Source organism: Rousettus aegyptiacus, unplaced genomic scaffold, assembly GCF_014176215.1.
Source record: "Rousettus aegyptiacus isolate mRouAeg1 unplaced genomic scaffold, mRouAeg1.p scaffold_m13_p_8, whole genome shotgun sequence".
In the NCBI taxonomy this organism is placed as follows: Eukaryota; Metazoa; Chordata; class Mammalia; order Chiroptera; family Pteropodidae; genus Rousettus; species Rousettus aegyptiacus.
Window position 1 is genome coordinate 42,301,460 of NW_023416311.1, and position 27,535 is coordinate 42,328,994.

The 27,535-nt window shown below is 36.4% G+C and overlaps 1 protein-coding gene across 2 annotated transcripts in view; it reads left to right on the top strand.

Annotated features, from left to right (window-relative positions):
• Positions 1–27,535, top strand: part of MCC (MCC regulator of WNT signaling pathway) — a 377,378-nt gene that overhangs the window by 1,153 nt on the left and 348,690 nt on the right. The window lies entirely within an intron of this gene.

Below are 27,535 nucleotides of genomic sequence, written 5' to 3' on the forward strand. Positions count from 1 at the left end.
GATCTCTGAAAATTCCAGGCTGTCTCCTGATGATTGTCCTTGCCTACTTGGGAAAAAAAATAGTGAGGAATTTCCTCACCCGGTAAAATTTTAAGGATCTCTAAAATGGTAATTCGACATGTAAGAATTTGACGATTAGAAAAAATAATCATTTATTTGGGACTTTTAACTCAATTATGATAATTCTTAGCTGAATTCTATTATTTTTCTGGTTTAGTTGGAAAACGTTAGAAAGATATCAGAAAACAGTAATTCTGTTCTGAAATGGAAAAAAAAATACATAACTAGTTGACCACACAGACTTTTACCTGGAAGTCTTTTCCTCTTTTGGATAAAAATTTCATTATAGAGTTTAGCTTTGTTGTGCTGCTTTTCCTACTTGAAAGGCTATTAGCTACCTCATTTTCAGCAGTAAAAACTATCTACACTCCACATTAGGATGCAAAAAGAATGTAATTGGCGTGGGCAGGAGTGCATGTAGCAAGTTAGAATTCTTTCCTTCCCCCTGCCTCTAATCTGAGCTATTAATATGTTGCCTTATCTGAACTAGACTTTCTATACAAATGCTTATATTATTTTGAATGGTGGTTGTATCTACCCTTAAGAATAATAAATTCTGCGAGCATAATTTGAGGACTTTGTGTTGGAATGAAAGGCATTGTGTGTAAGATGGTGATGATAAAGAAGGGATTTAGAGTATAAACCTGCTGGGGCAAAAGTGGAAAAAAACTGTATCATTCTTTGAGCCACATAACTTTAATATATCTGCTTCAAAGTTGGAAGATATGGGCAGTAATGAACCTTAAGCCATAACTTAACTGTGGTGATAGTAGCCCTAGAAGTTATACTGGGACAAAGTTCATATGTAGGAGGACTTCGGGGATAGCAATCTTATTGAAAGAAGCACCAAGGAACTTCTCTAGAGGTATGTTTACACAGCAAGCACAGTTTTACTTGGGATATATATTTATTCAATATGACTTGGAGAATAGGGATAATGAATATAAGTGGCATTAGACTCCCTCTCCAAAGCCACTCCTTTATGCTATCCCTATTTAATGATCTTTACTGACCACTCTAGAGTGATATGATGTGGAATGCTATGATTTTTCTCTTTTATTAAACGTGAGAGTTGTACTTTCCACATTAAAACCCTAAAAACTTCAGATTCTTCAAAAGATATTAAGTTTATACTCACTGTATCTGTTAGGATTTTGGTTGGCTCTATATAATAGAAACCTAACCACAGTCAAAAGGGGACTGACTTTTCACCTAGAAATCTGAAGGTGGTCCATCCAGGCTGGGACAGCTGTTCCATGAAGGTGTCAATGCTCAGCTTCCTTCTAGCTCAGCACATCACTATTCTTCATATAAAGTATTCATCCTCATGATTATCATAGTCTTAAAATGATTGCTATATCTTCAGCCTCATCTCTAAGTTATAGGGAGGGAGGTATAAAAGGAAGCTGAAATGAGTGGTGTCTGTATCATTAAAGCAGAGCTTCCCCAAATCTTTTAATCAGCATTTATTGGTCAATCTATATCACCTTACCATGCCTCTACTACATCAGCTCTATCTGCAATAGAGTTCAAGTAAATTTGTAATTCAGTTTATTACATTACCTCCTAAACAAAATCAGAATTCTGTTACTAAAAGCAGGGAATGGATGTTGGGTAGGCAGGTAGCAACCAAAACATATGCTGTAATAAATAATTAACATTCAACTATATTGGCTGTAGTCCTTTGCCTAGCCCTCATTCTCAAACAGGAGTGGACTAGAGATCTTATGTTTGGAGGAAGGATAAGTGAAAGATAGAGTCCAGGAGGGGAAATGTCAGGGTGCGCATTCTCAGGAAGAGGGAAGTAAAAGGTAGGGCTTAGAATCTTCAATATTCTCTCGGCGCGACCTTCTCCATCAGGCTGACAAAAAAGGCATTAGCTAACTGAAGAGTCCTAGAATAAATGCTCCTGCCAAGAAGTTTCCAGCCTGCCAGAATCATCCCTGTGGACAGTTAAATTGGAACAGACAAGTACCATCAGGTGGAGCCAAACTGCAGCCTGGACAGGTCAGAATTTGGGCTGCACGGTGGGACCACAGCAGGCTCTTCTGTGCATTTCATTAATTGTACAGTGACTTAACGCCACATTTTATGGTACTGAATTTTGGACCCTATTTATGATGTTATAGGAGATGGTGAGGTTACTCTATTTGTTAAAAGTAATTTGCCTCTGGTATTTTAAAGCTTCTTGTTTTTACCCTTCAGTTTAAGAAACTGTCTTGAACATTTTGACAAATATCTAAAACCAATACTTACATCTATAGTCCCCAAGACTCAGCTCAAATGTTGGTGCCTTAGAGTTTCCCTGAGCACTATATCAAAGTGGGTTTGCTTTACCCCACCATCTCCATTCTAGTACTAAAGGCTTTCTTCCAAAGCACTCTTTACAACTTGTAATTGTATTTCTATCGACTACTTTGTTTGCTGGTTTTTTGGTCATTCTCCCACTAGATGTACCCTTCATGAAGGCAGTAATCATATCTGTTTGGTTAAAACAGTGCATTCAGGATCTAGCACAGTATTTGCCACATAGCATTCAATCAGTAAATTCTGATGAATAAATGACCAAGAATAAAAGTGATATATTCAAGTATATTGAAAAATATTTTAAGCATTTTTGTTTTCAAGCATATTTCATGTTTATGAAACACTTTAAATATATTTTATTGAAGAATATTTTCTTTTAAAAATAACTTCTTTCTGGTTATATAAAATATATTCTTTTTCTCTCCTGGCTTTATTGAAATATAATAGACAAGTAGTTGCTCATATTTGCATTGTACAATTCAATGAATTTTTTCAATTATAGTTGGCATATAATAATATAATATTAGTTTCAGTCGTACAGCATAGTGATTAGAGATCTATAGGACTCACAAAGTGATCACTCCACTAAATCTATTACTCCTCTTCACCTTTACATATTTGTTACAACATTGTTAACTATTTTCCTTATGCCACACTTTATATCTCCATGTCTATTTTGTATCTATTTGTTCTTCTTAATCCCTTTGCCTTTTTCACCATTCCCACAAACCCCACCACCACCTAGTAGCACTCAAAATATTCTCTGTATCTATGAATTTATTTCATTTTTGTTGTTGTTGTTGTTGTTTGTTTTGTTCTTTATTTTATTTCATTTTCAATTTTAGGTGAGGCAACCCTTGGTTGACCTCACAGAGTGCAAGGACCTTGCCAATTTACAATCCCTTATTATTTATTTATTTATTTATTTATTTATTTATTTATTTATGCCTACAGCACCTGATCTCCCTAGGTGGTCTCCCATCAAAGTTAGCTAAGCTAACCCTGCTTAGCTTCCAAGATCAGACGGGATCAGGCTTGTTCAGGGTGGCATGGCCATAGACTATTTTGTTCTTTAGATTCCATGTGTATGTGAAATCATGCGATATTTGTCTTTATCTGACTTATTTCATTCAGTACAAAACCCTTTAGGTTCATCAAGGCAATATCTTTTTCCATCTCCTTCCTTTTAGTCTGTATGTGTCCTTTAATCTGAAGAGAGTCTCTTCTAGGCAGCATATATTAGAGTCTGTTTTCTTATCTATTCAGCCACTCTATCTTTTGGTTAGAGCACTAAATTCTTTTCCATTTGAAATGTTTGTTGATAGGAATGTAGTTATTACCATTCTTTATTCATGTTTTTGATACATGTTTTTTCTTCTTAAAGAAGCCCCTCCAACATTTCCTGCAGTACTGGCTTAGCGTTGATAAATTCCTTTAGCTTAATTTTGTCTGGGAAGTTCTCTATCTGTCCTTCAACTCTAAATGACAGTTTTGCTGGATAAAGTAATCTTGGTTGTACATCCCGGATTTTTATCACTTTGACTTTTTATGTCAAGCCCTTCTGTCCTGCATAGTTTCTTTTGAGAAATCAGCTGCCAGTCTTATGGGTGCTCCCTTGTGGGTAACCGTTTTTCTCTTGCTGCTTTTAAGATTCTCATTTTGTATTTAACCTTTGGCATTTTAATTATGATGTGTCTTGGTGTGGGATTCTTTGAGTTCATCTTTTTTGAGACTCTCTGAGCTTCCTGGGGTTGTATGTCTATTTCTTTCAACAGGTTAAGGACGTTTTCCATCATTATTTCTTCAAATAGCTCTTTAACTTATTGTTTTCCTTCAGGTAGCCCTGTGACACGGATATTTTTACATTTAATTGTATCCCACAGGCTCCTTAAATTATTGTTATAATCTTGGCTTCTTTTATCTTGCCATTCTGTTGAGCGTCCATGGCTTTCTCATCCTCTATATCGGTCGTTCGATCCTCTTCTTCATTCCCTCTGTTGATTCTCTCTAATATACTATTCATCTCAGATAATGTGTTCTGCATTTCTGACTGGTTCCCTTTTATAATTTTCATTTTCATTTTTATGTTTTTTTTTATCTCTTTGTTTATGAGTTCATCTACACTTCCATTAAGTTCATTGAGTATCTTTATAACCAGTGTTTTGAACTGTGCATCTGTTAGATTGCTTGACTCCATTATTCCTGGATCTCTGTTCTGTTCCTTCATGGTTTCTGCTTCTTTGTCTTCCCATTTTGGCTGCCTTTTTTTGTGTCTTTTTCTATTTACTAAACAAAGCTCCTAAGTCTAAGTGGAACAGCCCTGAGAGGGGTTCAGCTGCAGGATAAGTTTAGTCCCAGCCTGTGCCCCTCTGGGGCCACCTGTAAAGATTCAGCAAGCAATCCACAGATGCTGTGCTTATAGTTGCCTCAAGAGGTTATGCCAGAAACTGAGGCCAGCTGTCATCAAGTGTGAATCTTGGCGCTGCTCAGCAAGGGGCACTGGAGTCCCCAAGGATACAACTAGATGGGGGTTGGGTGGGGCCGCAAGTTGGGGAGGCGAAGTTTCAGGGAATCCTCTGGGAGGAGCAACCTCTGTTATCCAGTTCAATGACATCTGAGCCATGGCAGTGCTGAGTCCACACACTCTGAGTGGGGAGTACTCAACAGAGGGACAATGGGTTTCACCAGCACTTCTGCCTGGGAGAAAGCCTTACCTATAGCCCTCACTCCAACAACTCAGTGTCCCCTTGTAAGTTCCTGGTGCTCCCCATCCAGCTGACCCAGCGCTGGTACTCAGAGCGAGCAAGTCTGTCACCATGAATGTTCGCTGGTGGACACGGCTTCTTTAAGAAGAGTCTGCAGCTACCATAGCGTCTGTCCCACTCAGCCACTAGGGATCAGGCAGCCTCGCATCTTTGTCCTGTCCTACCATCTACCTTCTATGCAGGTTGGTTATTTCTCTCCCTAGTTGTGGTGCTTCTGTTCATCTATATCTCAGCTGACTTTACTTGCTGTTTGCTCCGTGTTTCTGTCAAAACTTTGATTTGGTTGCAAGAGGGATGAACAAAGCCTCTATCATCTACACCATTTTTCCCCACCAACCTCTCTCTCCATGTCTTTTTGCAGCTTGATAGTTCTTTTCTTTTTCTTTTTATTAAACTTTTTAATTTATTTTAACTTTCGTTGTAAAATAGATCAGGTTTTGAGGCTTAGTGGTGCCCTATTGTGTTTGCATGGAGATTAAATAATAAAAAGAAAAGAAATTTCTGTAGAGTTATATTCTTGTAGCTTCTCTTGAACACCATTGTCTATTTAATTGACATACACCTTTTAAAACAAAGGCTTGGACTTTCAGCAGCAGGATGGAGGATGTGGGTAGAAATGGGCATGTTCTTCAGTGTTTGTGGTACCAACAGGGACCGATATACAGGTGGGGCCCCAAGCACAGCTCCCAAGCTGTTGGGTGGGGATGTCTAATTCCCAGGCAGCCTTCTTGGTTCCAAAGTTGGGATTATCCTCTTCCTTTTGCTTTATTCCTTACTTTTATTTAATGCTTCTCTTTCTCTATGCCTCTACTTTCAAACTTCTCCCTTTCTCTCTTAATTGTCTTCCTTTTGTTCCCTCTGCCCCCGACTCCTACCCCATTCTAGGCTTTGTTCCTTAATTCTTGCCACCTTCTCTCTGGCTCTATTTTGATAGCATCTTCTTTCTGACTGAGGCAGAGCTGGAGGGCAAGACGTAGTCTACTCTGCTCTTCATGCAGGGGCCAGTAGGACTCAATTCTATAAAATATATTCTTGTCAAAAATTTAGAAAATACGGAAATGTATAAAAACAAAATCAAAATTATTCATTATCCTATAACCAAGGAATATCAATTCTATTTTTCCTGGTGACATGTCTGCATCATATCATTCTTGTGTATTAAAACTGATTAGATGAGAGGAAAGACATCCCACACTTCTGGATAAGAAGATTTAATATCATTACGATGACAGTACTCCCTCCAAATTGATCTGGAGATCAAAATAACCTTTCTCATAATCCCAGCTACCTTTTTTTTTTTTTTGCAGAAATTAACAGTCTAGTCCTAAAATTCATATGGAAATTGAAGGAACCCAAAAGAGTCAAAACAATCTTAAAAACATTTAAGAACAAAGTTGGAGTATTCACACTTCCCAATTTCAAAACTTACTGCAAAGCAACAGTAATCGAGACAGTGTAGTACTGGCAAAAGGATAGATGTAGAAATCAGTGAAATAGAAATGAGAGTCCAGAAACAAACTCACGTGATGGTAAATTGATTTTCAACAAAGGTATCAAGACGAGGGTGCCAAAATCAAGAGTGAAATAGGGAAAGACCAGACGTTTGACAAATGGTACTGGGACACTGTATAGCCATATATAAAAGAATGAAGTTGGACATTTTTCTCACATACAAAAATATATGTGTTTCTCATATATACATTGTATATATGGATCAAAAATTTAAATATAAGAGCTAAAACTGTTAAACTCTTAGAAGAAAATATAGGACAAAATTTTTGTCACCTTGGATTTGGCAATGGTATATAGGACACCAACACCAAGGCTATAAAAGAAAAATAGGTAAGTTGGGCTTCATCAAAATTCTTTAAACTTGTGTTTCAAAGGACACTATCAAAAAAGTGGAATACAACACAAAGAATGGGAGCAAATATTTGCAAATGACATATTTTATAACGGATTTGTATCTAGATTGATAAAGAACTCTATAACTCAATAATAAAAATATAAATAACTCAATTTAAAAATGGGCAAAAGATCTGAATACACTTTTCTTCAAAGAATATGTACAAATGGTCAATAAGCACATAAAGAGTTTAATGTGTTAGCCTTTAGGAAAATGCAAAACAAAACCTGTAATGAGACACCAATTTATACCCAGTAGGATGGCTATAATAAAAAAGTTAGGTAATAAAGAGTGTTGGCAAGGATGTAGAGAAATCAGAACCCTCACATAGTGCTGGAAGAAATGTGAAATGGTGCAGCCCCTTTGGAAAATAGTCTAGTAGTTCCTCATAAACTTAAACATAGAATTGATGCAGCAACTCTACTCCTACCTATATATACAAGAGAACTGAAAACATGTCTTCACACAAACTTGTTCATGAATAAATGTTCATAGCAGAATTATTCATAATATAATAGTCAAAAGATGTAAACCACCCAAATGTCTGTCAACTGATTAATGAATAAGCAAGATGTGCTTTATCCATACAATAGAATATTAAGCTGTCATGAAAAGGAGTAGAGTACTGAAACATGCTACATCATGGATGAACCTTGAAAGAATCATGCTAAGTGAAAGAAGCCAGTCACAAAATAGCACATATTATATGATTTTATTTATATGACATGTCCAGAATATATAAATTTATAGATATAAAAAGTATGGTAGTGGTTGATTAGGGCTGGAGGTAATGGTGAGGGTTGAAGAATGATAGCTTTTTTGAGATGAGGAAAACCTTCCAAAATTAATTATAGTAATAGTTATACAACTCTATGAAGATACTAAAAGTTATTGAATTATACACTTTATACAGATGATTTTTATAGTAGGTGGATTATATCTCAATAGAGCTGTCACCAAAAAATAAAAAGATTGGAAAATGTGATTCTTAATTATAATATTCCATTATTTTATTTATTTAATCATTCTCCTATTTTCAGACATTTATTTATTTATTTATTTATTTTTAATGGAAGAAATTATTCAAATTTTTTTTCCTCTGCTTATCTCCCTCCTTCCTCTTCAGACATTTAGTTTGTTTCTAATTATTTGCTTTGGAATTTCATTAAAGCTAAACTATCATAGACTGGGACATATCCTTATTTTATGTATCAAACTATGTGATAAGATACTTCTCATCAATTAGATTTTTAAATTTTATTCTTATTGAAAGGTCCTCCTTAAAAGTCTTTAGTCATAATTTTTTATAATATTTCACTATTGTGCATACATTAAAAGAGAAAATAGCTAATCAAATTGTTCAAAATAATCCTAAAACTTATTTACATTTAAGGTCCAAGTCTTTTAAATCACTTTTTGATTCAGAGTATGGATGTGTTCCATATCCAGTATCGACCTCTGTGGCATCGGAATATTTAGGCATGCAGCATTTCTTTAAAGGAGGCTTCATTATTTTCTTCTAAGATGCTAACACCATTTCTACAAGTATAGATGTTGGTGTTCGAATCTAACCAGAAGGTGTCAATGGAAGGTTCTTAATCAATAACCAGGACTTGTAATCTTAAAGAAGCATTGAGAGTTGCAATTATCTAATCATGTTATTAGAAATAACAACCTAATTTACACCACACAAGCAATGTCAGCACCAGGCCAACAGAATTGTAAGAAACATTCAGATTTCATAATGTTAAGCTGTGCATCTTAGAAGTTTTGAAGTGTGATATTTTACATAATGCCTGAGTAAACACATGCATTGTTCTATGTACTATATTATTAAAGAATGAGTCAAAACTGGAATTATCAGTGAAATGTATGACCTAGAATTGCTTCATAAACACTTTGCTCAGTCTTCTTTAAACAATAACAGCTGCTACTACAACAACAACAAAAAAGGTTTTCAGATTGAATGGAGAATATTGTAGCGTATTTAATTAAAGGTTTGTATATTAAACATACTCCACTATTCTTTCCCTTGTCAGTAGCAGAAATCTACCTTGAAGAGGATAGAGAGAGGAGTCATTTGGCTTTTAAAGGGTTAGAGGAGCCACTTAAACAAAAGGTAGATGGATTAGAAGGTCTCTGACCTCTAGATTCCTTGTCTCATGGCCTAATATTCCCTATGACATAAAGGTTATTCTTAGAGGTGATAATTCTGGAACATGATTTTTAAAAGAGCTTTTGATGAGATTCTAGGAACAAGATAACCAAAACCAAACTTCACAGAAATCAAATACTGAAAGTTTCAAAGTACAATCAAATCATAATGTCACTCAGAAAAGCAAAGAGTGAACCTAAGGGAAGGGGAAAAAGGAAAAAGAAAAACCATCCAAACTAATATGAAGGAGAGAATTTTGAATGGGACAAAATTGGTACCTAGCCACCCAGAAGAGCTAACTCAGATATATAGTATTTCTAGATTACTTACATATAATAAAACAGACCTGTTTAAGTGTGTATTTCAATGAGTTTTGATAAATTTATATACCCCTATAACTACCATCACAATCAAGATTTATTTTCATAACCCAAAATTTTCCTGGTCAATCTCTATCACAATCCCAGTCCTCTACAATTACTGATCTGCTTTTTGTCACTACAGATTAGATTTGTCTTTCAGTATTTCATATAAATGGAATCATACAGCACGTACTATTTTGTGTCTGGATTTTTTCAAGGTCGTGAGATTTATGCATACTATTACATATATCGGTAGTTCCTTTCTTTTTATTACTAACATTCCGTCATATGGATGTTCCGTAATTTGTTTATCCATTCATTTGTGGATGGACATTTGGTTTGTTTCTAGTTTGAGATTATTATGAATTAAGGCCCTATAAACATTTATGTACAAGTGAATTCCATTAATTTTGAGAAACGGGATTCTGTATTAAAGATAAAATAGAATTAACATTTATCGCCTGCTCACGAGGTATTTTATGTAGCTTATTTAACTATTATAGTAGCCAAGCAAGATAGATACTAAAGCAACAAAGGGTAAAAAGTGGATAATCCTGACCAAGCAATAGTGTAAGAGAAACCACAGTGACGAGAAGGGCTGTCTGTGAGACTGGTAGGAGGCTGCTCAGCAACAATGGCAGCATATTATTGAATCACACATTCTTCGTATAGTAAGACCCTTAAGGATTATCTAGCCTAGAGCCTAAATTGAGTTGTTTGTCTACCACATTTATGATCTTTCATATCTCTGACTACAATCTCTCCTTTGAATTTAAGACAGGTATATGCAATAACTGTATACTTGCCTTGCATATCTGAAGGTGTCTCAAACTTACCGTATACAAAACAAAATTCCTGACTCCCCTTCTTAACTCTTCCTCCCTCAGCTGTCCCATTAAGTAAATTACTTCTTTGCTAGAGGCTCAAGTCAAAAAATAAAGTCATCTTGTATTCTCTTTTCTAACAGTACATTCAATCCACCAGCAAAACCATCGATTATGCCTTTAAATAAAACTGTATCAGACCATTTCTCATCACCTTCCATAGTACCACACTGGTCCAGCCCATCATCCATCTCACAGTGAGATTATTACAATGGGCTCCTACTTCTGCCCTTTCTCCCTTCATCCTCTGTATACACAGACGATGCATATAGCAGCCAAGTGACTTATTGAAGGGTAAGTAAGTCAGATCATGCTATCCTCTTAGCATAGTGGAAAGAGCACTGGACCCGAGTAAGGAAAGTTGAGTTCACTCTAGGCTCTACCACTAAGTAACTATGTGACTTCTATGTGACTTAATACTAGTCCCTGCCTCTGTTTCCTTACCCATAAAGTGGGATAATGAAATGTTCATCTATGCTTTCTTCTGCCTAGAGTTTGTTGAAATTCTTAAATCTGTAGATTTAAAGTTTTTACAAAATTTAGAAAATTTTCAGCTATTATTTCTTCAAACATCTTTTCTGTCCCTTCTCTCTCTTCTTTTTGTAAGAAACATCCAATTTACATGTATTTGATTACTTGATATTTGCCCACCCCTTACTGAGGCTCTGTTAATTTTTTTCTCATATATTTTTTTCTCTGTGTTTTACTTTGAATAGTTTCTATTGTTATATCTTCAAATTTACTGATTTCTTTTTCTGTGTCTAGCTGCTATTAATCTCAGTCATATTTCAGAAGTTCCATTTGAATATATGGCACATATTTATAATAGTTGTTTTAACTACTTTGTCTGCTAATTTCATTATCTCTGTCATTTCCTGGTCTGTTTCTATTGATTTTTCTTCTGGTTATGGGACATGTTTCTGCTTCTTTGTATGCCTCGTAATTTTTGATTGGATGCCAGACATTTTAACTCGTTTGGTATTGGCTTTTGTTGTATTTCTTTACTCTGTTCTGGCATGCAATAGAGTTTGGATCTTTTGAAAGCTTGACTTTAAGCTTCATTAGACAGAGAAGCCTAATTTAGCCTCTGCAGATCTCTCTCTCTCTCTCTCTCTCTCTCTCTCTCTCTCTCTCTCTCTCCCTCTCTCTCTCAGACATTCCCTCCTCTTCTCTCTGTACCACAAATTCTATTCACCTTGACCTCCCTAAGTTTTGTTATCTATCTCCTGGACTCAGTCAGACCATTGGGTGCTGTTTGGACTTTTCCTCCTATTTTTCAGCCTATAAACTGCCTTCAGGCAGTAAGATGGTATAATTGCAGGCTCACCTTGCTAGTTTTCCTTTCACTCAAGGTCTCGTGCTGTCCAATATATACTGTCTGGAAATCATTGTTTCATATATTTTGTCTGGTTTTCTTGTTTTCGATAGGAAAATAAATTCAGTTTCTGTGATTCTGTGATGACCTGAAATAGATTTCTGATTCTCTTTTTACTGAGTGTTCCAAAGCGAGCCTACCTATTTGTAAGCACTCTGTTTATTAAGTTTATGTATAAATAATTTTATAATAACATTTACAGCAATACCTCAACTAACCTACTGTTTTTAAGCTACTACCTACAATCTAGGCCTATGTGTCTTTTCTTTTAATAGTTAACATTATTGATTACTTACAGTATTCTAGGCTCTGCACTAAGCAAGAACTTTATATATGTGACTTCAGTTAATACTCACAACAGCTCCTTTGAAAAACACAATTTAAAGATGAGGAAAACAGGCTCTGAGATATTACTTGCTCAAGATTCCACATTTAGTAAGATCTGAACTTCAACTCATGTCTCTGGTTCTCAATTGAGGGTCTTGACCATTATTTGATGCTGCTTTTCATATGCATTTATGTTATTTTTAAGCTTTATTTAGATATAACTTGCATAATATACACTTTGCCCATTTAAAGTGTACAATTCAACAATGGTTTCTAGTATATTCACGGAATTATGAAACTATAATCATAATTAATTTTAGAACATTTTCATTACACCAAAAAGAAATCCTGTATCCTTTAGTAGTTATCTCCCATTTTCTCTCAACCTCCTCAGCCCTAAGCAGCCACTAATCTACTTTCTGCCTCTACCTATTATGGAGTCATAAATTATGTGACCTTTTGTTGCTTGTGTTTTGGTGGCATAGCCAAGAAGACTTTGCCTAACCCAAGGTCGCAAAGATTACTCCTGTGTTTTCTTCTAAGAGTTTTATGGTTTTTGTTCTTACATTTAGGTATATGATCCATTTTGAGTTAAATTTTTGCATATAGTGTGAAGAAGGGCTCCGAGTTCATTCTTTTGTGTGTAATATCCAGTTGTCCAGGCAACATTATTGAAAGACTATTCTTTTCCCATTTTTGGACACTCTTGTCAAAAATCAATTAACCCATAAATGTAATCAAACCCATAAACTTAAGGGTTTACGTCTGGACTCTCAATTCTTTTCCAATGGTATACATATCTATTCTTATTTCAGTACCACACTGTCTTGATTACTGTTGCCTTGCTGTAAGTTTTGAAATCTGGAGGTGTGAATCCTCCAACTTTGTTTTTCTTTCAAGATTGTTTGGCTATTCTTAGTCCTTTGAGTTCCTGTACAAATTTTAGGATAAGCTTGTCAATATCTTTAAAACAGGTAGCCAAGATTTTTGGTATAAATTGTGTTAAATCTGTAGATCAGTTTGTTCCCATGTATTTTTAGTAATTATATTTTTCAGAATATTTTTGTTTTTACCTCTAGCCCTTTATTTTATAGTCTTTTTATTTTGAGTTAGTATATTAGCGAACATCTAAAGTAATAATGGCATATGTTAATAGAAACCTTTATAGTTTACAATCAGTTAGTCCATACATTATCTTATATAATCCTTGCAACAGGAATTAATATCTCTTTTAAGATAAGGAGCCAAGATAACATAGACTCCAAGGAAGCAGATGAATCTGTGTCCCTTATCCCAGGCCTTTTCCACCATACATGCTGCCAAGCTAACACAAGAAAACTTATTTTCTTCTAAAGCCTTCAAGTTTTTTTCTGTTGAATTTACCCAAGGTCTATGGTGGAGATGAATTTTCATTTTACAACTGACTTCTTAACATCAATGAGAATGACATTTAAATTTTTGGTACAGAAGGTGATGCATTTGCATTCTAAATGAAGTTACTTGGGGGTCTCAGCTGGGGAGACTCTCTGTTGTTCAGTAAATTGAAAATCTTTTTAAGTGTTAATCCCAGAATAGAAACCATATGGTGAGAAAGGGCATTTCTTTAGAGAAGCGTTAATTGTCAGCTTCTCATTGTCATTTTACAATGTCAGTTTAAATATGTAAATGAATAATTACTAAATTCATGCCATTGATTTTCTTTCTTTTTAATAATATATATTTTTATTTTTTAGCTCTAGTTGGCATAAAATACTATATTAGTTTCAGTTGTACAACATAGTGATTAGACATCTATATAAGTCACAAAGTGATCACCCCAATAAATCTAGCGCCCCTCCAACACCATACATAATTATTACAGTATTATTGGCTATGTTCCTTATGCTGTACTTTCTATCTCCATAACTATTTGTAAGTACCAGTTTGTACTTCTTAATCCCCTACCCCTATTTTACCGACCCCCTCAAGCCCCCTCTGATCCAATAACCCTCAAAATGTTCTCTGTATCGATGAGTTCGTTTCCGTTTGTTTATTTTGTTCCTTAGATTCTACATATACATGCAATCATATGGCATTTGTCTTCCTCTATCTGACTTACTCTACTCAGCACACTACCCTCTAGGTCCATCATACAATATCTTTTCCTGTTCCCTTCCTTTTAGTCTGTGAGTGTCTTTTAATCTAAAGTGAGTCTCTTGTAGGCAGCATAGGTAAGGATCTTGTTTTCGTAACCATTCAGCCACCCTCTCTATTGATTGGAACACTGAATTCTTTTTCATTAAAAGTGCTTGTTAATAGATATATAGTTATTGCCATTCTTTATTCATATTTTTGCTACATATTTTATTTTGTCTTAAAGAAGTCCCTCCAACATTTCCTGTAATACTGGTTTGGTGATGACGAACTCCTTTAGCTTTTTCTTGTCTGGAAAACTTTTTATTTCTCCTTCAACTCAAAATGATAGCTTTGCTGGATAAAGTAATCTTGGTTGTAGATCCTGGGTTTTCATCACTTTGAATATTTTATGCCAAGCTCTTCTGTCCTACAAAGTTTCTTTTGAGAAACCAGCTGCCAGTCTCATAGCTAGGTAACTAATTGCTTTTCTCTTGCTGCTTTTAAGATTCTCTTTTTGTATTTAACCTTTGGCATTTTAATTATGATGTATCTCTGTGTGGGCCTCTTTGGGTTCACCTTTTTTGGGGACTCTCTGAGCTTCCTGTGGTTGTATTTCTATTTCCTTCACCAGGTTAGGGAAGTTTTCCATTATTATTTCTTCAAATAGGTTTTCAACTTCTGACTCTTCTTCTCCTTCTGGTACCCCCATGAGGTGAATGTTGTTACATTTGATGTTGTCCCATAGGCTCCTTATACTGTCTTCATTATTTTGGATTCTTTATTTCTGTCGTCATTCTGATTTGGTGTCCTCCACTACCCTATCCCTTATATTGGTGATTTGATCCTCTGCTTCCTCCACTCTGTTGATTCTCTCTAATATACTTTTCATCTCGGATATTGTAGTCTTCATTCCTGACTGGTTCCCTTTTATAATTTTCATCTCTATTTTTATGTTTTTTTTATCTATTTGTTAAAATTCTCGCTGAGTTCATCTACTCTTCCCCTAAGTTCCTTGAGCATCCTTATAACCAGTGTTTTGAATTCTGCATCCAGTATTTTGCTTGTCTCCATTTTGGTGAATTCTTCTTCTGGAGCTTTGTTCTGTTCCTTTGAGTGGGACGTGTTATTTTGTCTCTCCATTTTGACTGCCTCCCTGTATCTATTTTTATGTATTAGGTAGGGCTCCTAAGTCTCCCAGTCTTAGTAGAGTGACTTTATGTAGTAGGTGTCCTATGAGGCCCCGTGGCACAGACCTGAGAGAGGTCCAGCTGCAGGCCAAATTCAGCCACAGCCTGTGTATCTCCAGAGCCACTTGGTAAGAGTCATCAAGCAATCTACATATGGCTACCACCCTTGCTGGACTTATAGGTGCCTTGAGGGATTAAGTCCAAAACGAGGCTGGCTTCCACTAGTTCAGGGCCTGGGGCTGCTCAGCAAGAGGTACAGGGCACACTGAGGCCAGATGCTACTTCTTTGTGTTTTATGAAAGTTCACAGCAGGAGCCAAGACAGCCCATTTGTGTGAAATAAATCACTGGAGACAGCGTGGGTGGGCTCACAAGTTGGGGGAGGCAGAGTCTCAGAGAATCCCCTGGGCAGAGTGGCCTGTGTTATCAGGTCGATGGCACCTGCATCTGTAGGCTGGGAGGAGGGAAGACTCAACAAAAGAACAATGGCTTCTGCCTCCTCCTCTGTCCAGAGCCGACCACCCCTCTGGCCCTCGCCCTGAAACCCAAAGCTCAGCACCTCCTTGTATGTCCCTGGTGCCCCTTGAGGAGCTGTTCCAGCACTGGAGCTCAGAGAGAGTGAGTCCATCAGCAAGTAAGCCTGGGCGGGAACCCTTTTAGAAGAAGGTCTCCACTTGCTACAATCCTCCATCTCGCTCAGCTGCACTTCCACTGGTTTTCACTGCCAGAGGTTGTGGGGACTTCTCTTCCTGGCACTGGAACCCTGAGCCGGGGAGCCCAGTGTGTGGCCAGGATCCCTTGCTCCACAGGTGGAGGAGACAGCTCTGCAGCCAAGATAGCCTTTCCAGTTCTCAATTGCCACTCGCAGTTGTGGGACCTGGCCATTTCGCACCTCCACCCCGCCTACCGTTTTGAGGTGTCCTGTTATTCGAGGTGACCTAGTTGTAGGGCTTCTGCCCGGCCAGACCTCTGGCAGCTCCACATACTGGTTGCTCTGTAGTTTTGTTATAATCTTGGTATAGTTGCTAGAGGGGGCATGTACAGCCTTTACCTTCTATGCCATCTTGAATCTGTGCCATTGATTATTGATGACTCTGATGAGAGAAAAAAAGGTTGGGTAAGCAGAAGGATTCTCTGTACCATTGTTTAAATCATTTAGATCCCTGTTCCCTAGCAAAGTGAAAATGTAAATGGAACAAATTTCTAGACTGATCAATAAATATTAATGTTTGTCTTACATGACAGTTGTTAGCTGAGTTTAAAGGTAGCCCTCAGTTGAATATTTAGTTGCAAAACTATAGCTTGGAAAATTCTAGATGGATGAGCTTTGTGTTTCTTTTTTTTTTTTTAAGCATTCACATCAATGATGTAGAAGATACTTGATGTAGGTGTTATTGTGCATCTATTCAAAATTATGGCAAGTCTCATTGGTTAAGACGCTTGTTATCTGTGGTTTAAAAGTCCAGCATGTATAAATTTGCAGTACAGGTGAAGGAAAGAAGAACATTAGATGGGGTGAAAGTGGGCATTTTTGTAAAAATGTGGCTACATTTCCTTTAAATGTCAGAAAATTTTACTTATTTATGAAAAATCAGAACTCCTTTCTGAGGAATACCAAGCTTAACTGAATATTCTACATTAGAGGTTAATGCTTTTAGGAAAAATTTTGACTTTGTCAAGTTTATGTGCTGTGGATTCTTAACCTGAGTCCATTTCACAATAAACAGGATAAAATCACTGTGATATATTGTTGGGAACGTATTTACTCTTCTAAAAATGCGTTGATAGTTTTATATTTATTATAAGCAAAGGGTGAAATCAGTGCTGTTCATCACCCTCCCCCTTGTTGGTTTCCTAAGTTCCTTCAATTCTAACAAGAGTTATTGTCCTAGTATCTTAACCTGCAGGGTTGCCCTTTCCAGGCTACTCCTCATGGACATCAAAGTCATTTTTCTATAATGCAAAACTGAGTAGGCAGCTCTTCTAAATATCCTTCCACAGTTGCCTGTTCCTTACAGATAAGTTCAGACTCCTTCTATGGGCATTTACCTTAGGGCCCTTGCCCTTATGGCACAGTGACCGTACTCCTCTCCAGCATTATTTCTCACTCTGCACTCTCCAGTATGTCCTACTGTTCCGAACATCAGTGCTTTGCTACACACAACTCCTTCTTTCAGTGCCCTCTGCCCTCAGGTTCCCTTGTCTGCCTGGCGAGCACCTTCTTATTTTTTCTAGACTTAGTTCTCATGCAACTCTTTCTCTCTGGAGACTTTCTTGATGCCTCAGTACTTTACACACAACTTGCAGGCCAGCACTGCTCGCGTTTGATATTCTCACTATTTCTATTTTCTTTCTCCCCATGTTCAAGGCAGAGACTATATTGTTCTTGACTTTTGTCTTCATAACCTCAGTGCCCAACACACATGTAACAGAAACATACTAAATATCAATCAAACAAATAAATTTATCCATTATGTAATGGTAATTTCAAATACTTTAGAATTTTTAGAAAAAAAGATTTATCAGGTTTTGTTCAACATAGAAGCTAAAGAATTTATATTTGAAGATACATATCATGTGCATTATACCTAATGTAAAATACCGGTGTGGCAGGTGTTCAGTGCCCTTGCTGCTAACTAGTCATGTGACTTGAGGCAAGTCACACAAACCTGTCTAATCATTTTCTTTTTTTGTAAAATGATTTTAACATCTTTTTCAGAGCTGAAATACTTTGATTTTATGAACCGTAAAAATCCAGTTCAGAGTTTTGATGGTAGCATATTCTCGTAGAAAGGTGCTGTTTAAATTATGCTAGGCAACTATTTGGTGTTTTTTTTTGTTTGTTTGTTTTTGTTTTTTGTTTTAAATAAACTAATCCTGATGAATCCATAGTTTCCCTAGATTAGCAGTTATCATCCAAAAGCTTTCAATACCAGTTAGTAGTATTTTCAAAGCACTGATCTGTTGGTTAGTTTTTTTCTCAGTACCTGAGTAAAAGTTATAAGATGAAGCAAATTTTAAAAAACTACTCTTAATTTTGTATTCTAGCTGTCATCAAAAAGTCAGTGGGTAGTTGCCTACATAGTTCTAACCTGACTCTTTCAGGGTATATAAAGATTTAGAGAGATAAGATTTTCAAATTAATATTTTATAGTCCATTTTTCTTAGGCTCTTTCTCTGTGGTTCCTGAGTATTCACAGTAAATTAACATTTTAAAGTAATAATAGAATAAAAATAAGGAAGCTTACCTAGTCCTCATTTGTATCACAGTCATTTCTATTTAAGTTCTTTCCGATACCAGATTATAAGCTTTACAAATGTAACAATTTTTTGACAGGTTGCAAATGTTTTCCCAAATTTTTTGCTTTCTTTTTAAATTTGTTTGCAGTATCTGTTTAATATTTTAAATATTTATGTAGCCAAATCTCTGTCACTTTTCTTCTTTTACTTTTACACATTTTAAGGCTCTCTCTGTTGAGCTCAGTAGATAAATATTGACATCATTTTCTTTTGACTATCTTATGGGTTCATTTTGTAATTAAATATCTAATTCTTCTGGAATGTATGTGTGTATGATTTACATGATAGGAAACATCATTTTTCCCCCAAATGATTAGACAGTTGTTCTAATCCCATTTAATAAATCCATCCTTTCTCTATTGATCTTAAAGTGTGTACTTCATTGTATACTAACTTAAATATATGAACCTGAATATAGATCTTATATTTTTTATTGATCTCTCTCTTCTTGTATTAATACTGTTGCTTTGTAATATGGTTAAATATTTCATATAAATTGCCTTCATTCTCTCTCCTTAATCTCCCCCCCGCCCAAAGAAAACCACCTTAGCTGTTTTCAGGCATTTTTTCCTTCTAAAAGAACTTTAGAAATTCCTTTGAATTTTAATGGGATTGTCATACCTTTCTAAATGAATGTAGAAAGAATTGATATCTCTGCATGCCAGTGTTTTTACAAAAGGGAGTGTATATTTCTACATTTACTTTGGTCTTTTTTTTATGTCACTCAGTGTTTTTTTCATATGTATGTTTTATTTTTTTGTTTTATTTCTCTTTCTCTCCAAATTTTCTTGCTATCATGCTTTTTAAAAACCCTTTCTTCTAGTTGATAATTGATTGAATATATTGTCTATTTACTATATTTGTTCAAGTTTTTTATTTTTTCAAGTACTAACTATATAATAGACACGCTTCTAAGTGTGTACTTACTATATTTATTGACATACTTCTAAGCACTGACAATATAACTGTGAAAAAAATAAACAAAATACTCTGCCCTCAAGAAATTGTTTATACTTGCTTTGGAGGTTGGTTGTATGAGATAAATAGTTAAACACAAAAACAAACTATGACATGTCAGATGTGGAAAGGCACCAAATAAAGCAGGGACGGGAATAGTGAGTGCAGGCGTGACAGGGTAATTTTAATATTAAATGGAGTAGTTAGGGGAGACCTAACTGAGAAAATGATTTTTGAGTGAAGACCTGAAGATGTAGGGAGTCATTTATTTATGTGGAGGAAAAAGATTCCTGATTGAAGGAACAGCAAAAGCCATTAGGCAGGACCTGATGTCCTCAAAGAGTAAGGAGATAGGTGTGGCTGCAGTGAGAGAGGGAAGAGAAGCAAAGGAAGTAGGAAGGGGACAGATTTTGTGGCCTCGCAAATTGTTACAAAGACTTTGGCTTTTAGTCCATGTGAGAGTTTTCTGCTTGATTCTGTAAAATTGTTTATGCTTGCTTTTTCCATTTTATTACTTCTCATGGACTCCTTGACCCACTCAATAATGACATCTTTCACTCTCAACCCATACTATCACTCCTTACCTGTATTACCTCTCAGCAATCTATCGTTTTGACCATTGCCTACCTCTCGTAGCCTCCTTTTTTCCTGGCTCCCATGACCCCAAAATATTCTTGCGTTTCTTTTACCTGTGTGGCTCCTCGTTCCCTACCTCATTTACAAGCTCATCTCTTCTACCTAGCTTTCGGGTATCAGAATTTCTCAAGGCATCAACTTTTTCTCACTCTTATTTTAACCCCATACATTCTTTCTAGGCATTTACGTTTTTTCTCTCATATTTATGTTTCAGCTACAGTAGTCTTTGTAGATGCCAAAGACTCCGATAGTAAATGTCTAGCTCAGACTTCTCTTCTGAGCCTCAGACCTGCATAACCAATTAGTTCAATTGCCTATAAATCATCTTCCACCAGATATTTCCAAAACATCTTGAACTCTGCAAGTCCAATGTTGGATTCATGATCTCTCCCCATGAAATATAATCTTCTAGTCTTGCTATGTCAGGGAATGTGGTCACTGTACCCACACTTACACAAGCCAGAAGAAATCTTGGCTTTACTCTCAACACCCTATTTTCATTGACTCCCATTTTGGTTTCACTGCCTAGTCCTATTATTTTACTTTCTAAATCTCACTCAAATCTGTCCTCCTCTTTCCATCTCTATTCCTACCACCCTAATTCTTTCCCTTGGAGTACTGCAAATACTCTTAACTGACTTTCTTGTGTCTCCTTTGGCTCTCCTCCAAACTAATCTTCCACTCTAGCCAGAGATCTTTTTGAAGTGCCAACCTGTTCATGTGCCCCCTACTTAAAACCCTTCAAATAATTAAAAATCCTTGGCCAAAAAAGGCCCTGCCTGGTTCCACTGCCTCCTTCTTCTCTCACCTCATCTATTTTCTCTCCTTCTGGCCCTCTGCCCACCAGCCACTCTAGTCTTTGAATTCAGTTTCTCCAGCGTGTTCTGCTGTAGGTTCCCATCAATTCCCATGCAACTGGATATATCTATCCAGCTATTCTCGAATTTCTGAACCCAGCTCCAGTGTCACTTTTTCAACCTTTCTTGGACTTCCCATCTTCCTTGCCTTCACAACATTTATTTCAGTTGTAATATTTTGTTCTTTTGCTGGAATTTTTTGATTTACATCTTTCTGGTCCATTCAACCATGAGCTCCATGAGAACAGAGACTATTTTTTTTGTTGGGCATTAAATCCTCAGGCCTAGCTCAGTAACCTGACACATTGTAGGTACTTAGTAAATATTTGTGGAAAGAATGGAAAGAATCAAGGAAGTCCTTTTTTGTTAGAATTAAACCAAAATGTTGCATTTTTGTATAATTATCACACCAGTACATTTGCATAAGCAATTTATTTCTGTAAACAAAATAAAGTACTCTTTTTGAGCGGTTTCTAGGTTTTTCTGGAGTCGCTAGAGAAGAAATAGCTGTTGGTGTTTTTCTTACTTTATCAAGATCTCTTATAAACTGCCCTCTGTCCTTTGTGCATGTCCCCAGACTCAGAATTGAGTAAATGCACAGATTCTGGGCTGAGGGCTTTCCAATACTGTTTATAATATTTCCAAATGTGTTAAAGGTATTGTTTCAACTAGAGTGAAATTCACTTTTCCAGAGGCTTCAAGAAAATATCTCAGTCTGAGGTGCTATTTCCCAGCGTTGCTGTTGAATACTGTCTTGGGAACTATGAAATAGGCAGCCAAGAAAACCCAAGTCTGTGGGCAAATTTGAGATCAGAGCTGTAAGATGTTTTAAAAGGATGCAAGGCCCAGAAGAGAAAGTAGAAAGTTGGTGAATAGTTGGTTCAGCTAAAGTTACATGCCCACATAGACAGTTCCAGAAGGCCAGTTCTATGGGTGATCTACAACTACTTTTGCCCTGACTTTGACAAGGGCAAGCAAGAAAACTACCAATGTTTAAATCTGATTTACTTCTCTGAGTTTCTATTGTGTTGTGTGGGCATTAACAGGGTAAGGTTCTCAAGCATGTGGATTAAAACTTTTTACAATTCAGACTGCCCTTCATTTCTAAAAATATTTTCTAAATGTATCACTAAAGCAAAATAATTTTTCTTTACTTAGTATACCCAATATTTCCTGCTTATCTTGGATACTTAATATCTCATGGGAAGAAGCTTTCACTTCTTGTCGCCCTTCCTGAGTTAACAATCCTTTTGCAGCAGAGAATCCTTCTGGGCATTTTAGTATAATCTATAGCTTCCAGAATAGTTGTCTTAAACACCTGTGGGTGTTTTTTAATGGTGCGAAGTGTCCATCCTTTAATATTTATTCTAATTATTTATTGTATGTCTTCAGTATAGAATTGTGACATATAGAATGGATTCTGGAGTTATCATCCAACTCTGTTACATACTTGCTATGTGTCTTTAGGGGAGCACCTAATACTTTCGTACCTTGGTCTCCTCACCTGTGTAAAATGGGGATATAATAGTATCTATCTCCCATACGATTCTAAAAAGTCTTATTCTGAGGAGTAAATGAGTTACTATTTTAAAAATTTGTTTTCTAGAGTGCTTGGCTTATCATAACTACTACAAATGTTTATTAAATAGAATAAATGTGATAAAGTTCCATAAATCAGTACTTCTCAAATTTCAGTGCACGTAGAAATCATTTGGGAATATTCTTAAATTGCACATTCTAACTCTGCGGTTCTGGTGCTGGACCTGAGACTCTGCATTTATAATGAGTTCCCAGGTAGTGCAGAAACTGCAGGTACATAGACTTTAGTTTGAGTAGCAGCAGCCAAATATAAAGCAGCAAGCTACATCTATATCTAATATTGTGCTCAGATGTGACAGGATGTGTTTATAGGAAGTCAGGACTTAAAAACAATCCTCTCTTCTGCAGTTCTGCAGGCAGCTCAATGTACAGGGCACAGGTGTCAGATCAGCACAATACATCCAGGTAACATCCATCACCATACATACGGAACTTTTTTCTTGTGATGAGAGCTGTTAATATTTATTCTCCTAGCAAATTTCAAATATGCAATACGATATTATTAACTGTAGTCGCCATACTGTACATTAAATCCCCATGACTTATTTTATACCTTTTGACTCCCTTCACCCGCCACCTCTGGCAACTACCTATCTGTTCTCTGTATCTATGAGCTTGGTATTTTGTTTGTATGTTTGTTCATTTGTTTGTTTTTAGATTCCACATATAAGTGAAATCATGCAGTATTTCTCCTTCTCTGACTTATTTCACTTAGCATAATACCCTCAAGGTGCATCCATAATGCCACAAATGGCAAGCTTTCATTCTTCTTATGGCTAAATAATATTCTATTGTTTCTGTGTATGTGTATGTATGTATCTCACATTTTCTTTATATATTTATCCATTGATGGACACTTAGGTTGTTTCCATCTCTTGGCTGTTGTAAATAATGCTGCAGTGAACATGGGGGTGCAGATAGCTTTTTGAAGTAGTGTTCTCATTTTTTTTTTTTTTTTGGATAAATATCCAGAAGTGGGATTGCTGGATCATACAGTAGTTCTAGCTTTAATATTTTGAGAAACCACCACATTGTTTTCCATAGTGGCTCCACCAATTTACATGCCCACCAACAGTGCAGAAGGGTTCCCTTTTCTTTAGATCCTTGCCAACACTTGCTATTTCTAGTCTTTTTGATAATAGACATTCTAACAGGTATAAGGTGATATCTCATTGAGGTTTTGATTTGCATTTCCCTAATAATTAGTGATGGATATGCATAAGCTCTCTATTCTACCGCATTGATCTGTATATCTGTTTTTATGCCTATACCATACCGTTTTGGTTAGTATAACTTTGTAATATAGTTTGAAATCTTGAAGCTTGACACCTCCAGCTTTGTTCTTCTTTCTCAGAATTGCTTTGGCTTCAGAGATTTTGTGTTTTCATAAAAATTTTAGAATTGTTTTTCTGTTTCTGTAGGAAAATGCCATTGGAATTTTGATAGGGATTGCATTGAACTATAGACTCATTTGTGTAGTATGGATATTTTAGCAATATTAATTCTTCCAATCTACAATCACAGAATATCTTTTTATTTATTTGTGTCTTCTTCATTTTCTTTCATCGGTTTCTTAGTTTTCTGCGTAGAGGTCTTTTTCACCTCCTTAGTTAAATTTATTCTTAGGTATTTTATTCTTTTTGGTGCAATTGAAAATAGGATGGTTTTCTTAATTTCTATTTCTGATAGTTTCGTATTAGTGTATGGAAATGCAACAAATTTCTGTATATTGATTTGTATCCTTTTCCATAGCTTGTAATAGGGAGAAGCCACTGTGCTTACTTCTGGAAGTTAGTTCTCTGATCAGCTCAGGGTGAGCTACTGACACAGTATGTGTGTCGTGTGTCTCAGGGAATGCTAATGAGAAAGTTCACAGAAAAACTATATTAATTCAAATATTATTTGGATAAAAGAACAAATTTTCACACTCAAAATGAGACCCTGTGCCCCTTCCATTGTGGGATCAGCACCGACAAGGTGCCGCAGGTTTTGTGTCGCATGCCTCAGGCTTAACCTTCTTTCCTGCCTCCACAAATTATCAGCATTTCCAAAGGAAAGAGCATTCCGGTCATATAAAATAGTCCCACAATCCACCTACAGCAATAATGAAAAGCTAAAAATAACTTTGGTTACAAACACTTGGAAGGTTGTTATTTTTTCTTTTAACAATTTTTTGTTGTTTAGGAATAAACACTATATCTGTTTTTATGCAAGGGACTCAGGCAACCTACTTATTCTCTATCGCTTCAGTAACTTTCTCTTTTTCTCAGCTTTCCTGAATATCACATGAACAGAGTAGGTGTTTCCAACTCACTTCCCCATCCTAGGATGTAAAATTCCCCCCCTTTTTTTCATCCGTACTCACAGAATACAGCTAAGGTATGTGCACACATGTGCATGCATGTGTGCATGTCTGTTTGTTTTCCATAGTGATTCTGGGAATTTTGGGGGACGGGGGGGGGGCGGTGGAAGAATAGATGTCTGAATCATCTAGTTCTACTTGACACATTTGTCTGCCCTTTGACTTTCAAATCTGTGATTACCTTGGGCTAGCTAAGGTTGAAAGGTTCAGCAGCAATACAGGTTTCTGAGGTAGCAGGACTGCTTTTCGTCCCCAGCCTATCATAGAATAACAATATTTACAGCTCAGATAAGATTCTGTGAACACAGAATTCTGATTTTTTTCTGTGAATACAGAATTCTATTTTTTTCCAATAGTTTTATGTTTATGGAATCTTCATTTATATTCTCTCTCTCTCTCTTCTCTCTCTCTCTCTCTCTCTCTCTCTCTCTCTCTCTCTTTCTGTCTCTATCTCTGTCTCTGTCTCTCTGTTTCTGTCTCTCTCTCTCTCTCTCTCTCTCTCTCTCTCTCTCTCTCTCTCACACACACACACACACACACACACACACACACACACACACCCTCTCATCGCTGATGTTGGTTGGACCTCTTGAGCTTGCCCAAATCTTCTTGAGCAAGCTGTCTGGGAGGAGGGGCTTTATCTAGCAGTTTTGGAATGTTTGGTCTCAGGATGAGGGTCCATCAATCAATAACTTTCCCATAAAGTCAGTTCCACTTAGCTGATGTGAAAACCCTTTCATCCTCTGAAACTTTGATCTAGGTGAGTTAAAGATTCCTCTGGTCAATTCCTGTGCTGGAGGCCTCTGAAAGTGAGATCTTATTAAACGAGCCAGGAGCCAGGATGCTTTGGGTTTTGTCATTATCTGTGGGTAACAACTAAGGACACTTGCTGGTTAGGGCCTGGGGCACTCTCTCTCTGTGCGTAACCCCTTAAGCCTTTCTTTCTAATTCCTTCTAATTGGCCCAGCAGCTCAGGTTAAGAAATAGCCCAAGTTCTTGTTATGGTGGCCTACACAAGCCGCACACACCAATATGTTCTGTTGTCACCCACCGTTACAGCTTTACCCGAGGGGCCTTGTGAAGAGCCGCATTCATTTATACCTCAAATTGCATCATTTTTACATCTTGGAAGCAATTTGATTTTGTCCCCTCCTCGATTCATAGGTCTCTTGATATTATAAAAGCACTTAATATTATCTCCTGGGCCCCACCGAAAGAGCTGATATTCAAAAGCCATTAAAACCCAGCCTGTGTAACTCATCTTCAAATAACTTAGCCTTCGTCTGTCCTGGGATGTTATACACAAAGGTTAATATCAAGATTTATCTCTGTAAGTTGAGTGGTAGGTTAATTTTTTATTTATTTTAATTATGCATTAATTTATATGTGTCACTTATTTTATTTTGTGTATATCAAATGCTACGTCATTTTACCTTTTTTTTTTTTGTTTTAAGAGCAGAGTTTTGGAGTCAGACATTGAATTCTAGCTTGTTAGCTGTATGATTTGGGCAAATTAACTTTCCTGTGCCCCTTTTCTTCATATAGGGATAATTCTGCAGGTCCTTATTCCTTTATCTGCATTTCTGAAGTTGAAAATCTCAAAACTGACAGCTTTTTCATAAGGCTGCTGCAAGCCCAGTAGGAAGCAAAACTTGACTTGAACTAACACTCTACTTATAGTCTTTATGCCACTTAGTATAATTATTTGTATGTGTGGCCGATTAGGTGTGATTATTGTTGATCATGTGTAAATGATTATCAGTGCTGCCCCTAATTCCTCTGGGGGTGTGATATGTACACCTTAATACAACACATTGCCTTTTTAAAATACAAAAATTTCTGAAATTCAAGCCACATCTAACCTCAGGAGATTTGGAAAAGGGCCTTTAGATCTATCCTTTCTACCTCAGAGGGCTGCTGTGAGGATAGAATGTGGTAATCTATTGCAGGTCTCTATCATGTACAGTCATCCCTAGGTTCCAGGACCTCTGTGGATACTAAACTCTGAGGATGCTCAAGTCTCTTATATAAAATGGCGTAGTATTTGCATTTAACCTACGCAATCCTCTCATATACTTTATATCATCTCTATATTGATTCTAATACCTAATACAATGTAGATACTGTATAATAGTTGTTATACTGTATTGTTTAGTGAATAATGACAAAAAAGTCTGTACACGTTTAGTACAGACACACCATCATAGGACTAACTACATAGTACGCGTCAGCAACAACATAACATTTTTTTTCTGAATATTTTCCATCCCAGGTTGGTTGAATCTGTGGATGCTGAACTTGTGGATACAGAGTGCTGACTATAAATTATGTTAGTTATTACAGACCCCTGAAATATGACCTTATTCATTAAATAATATTTAT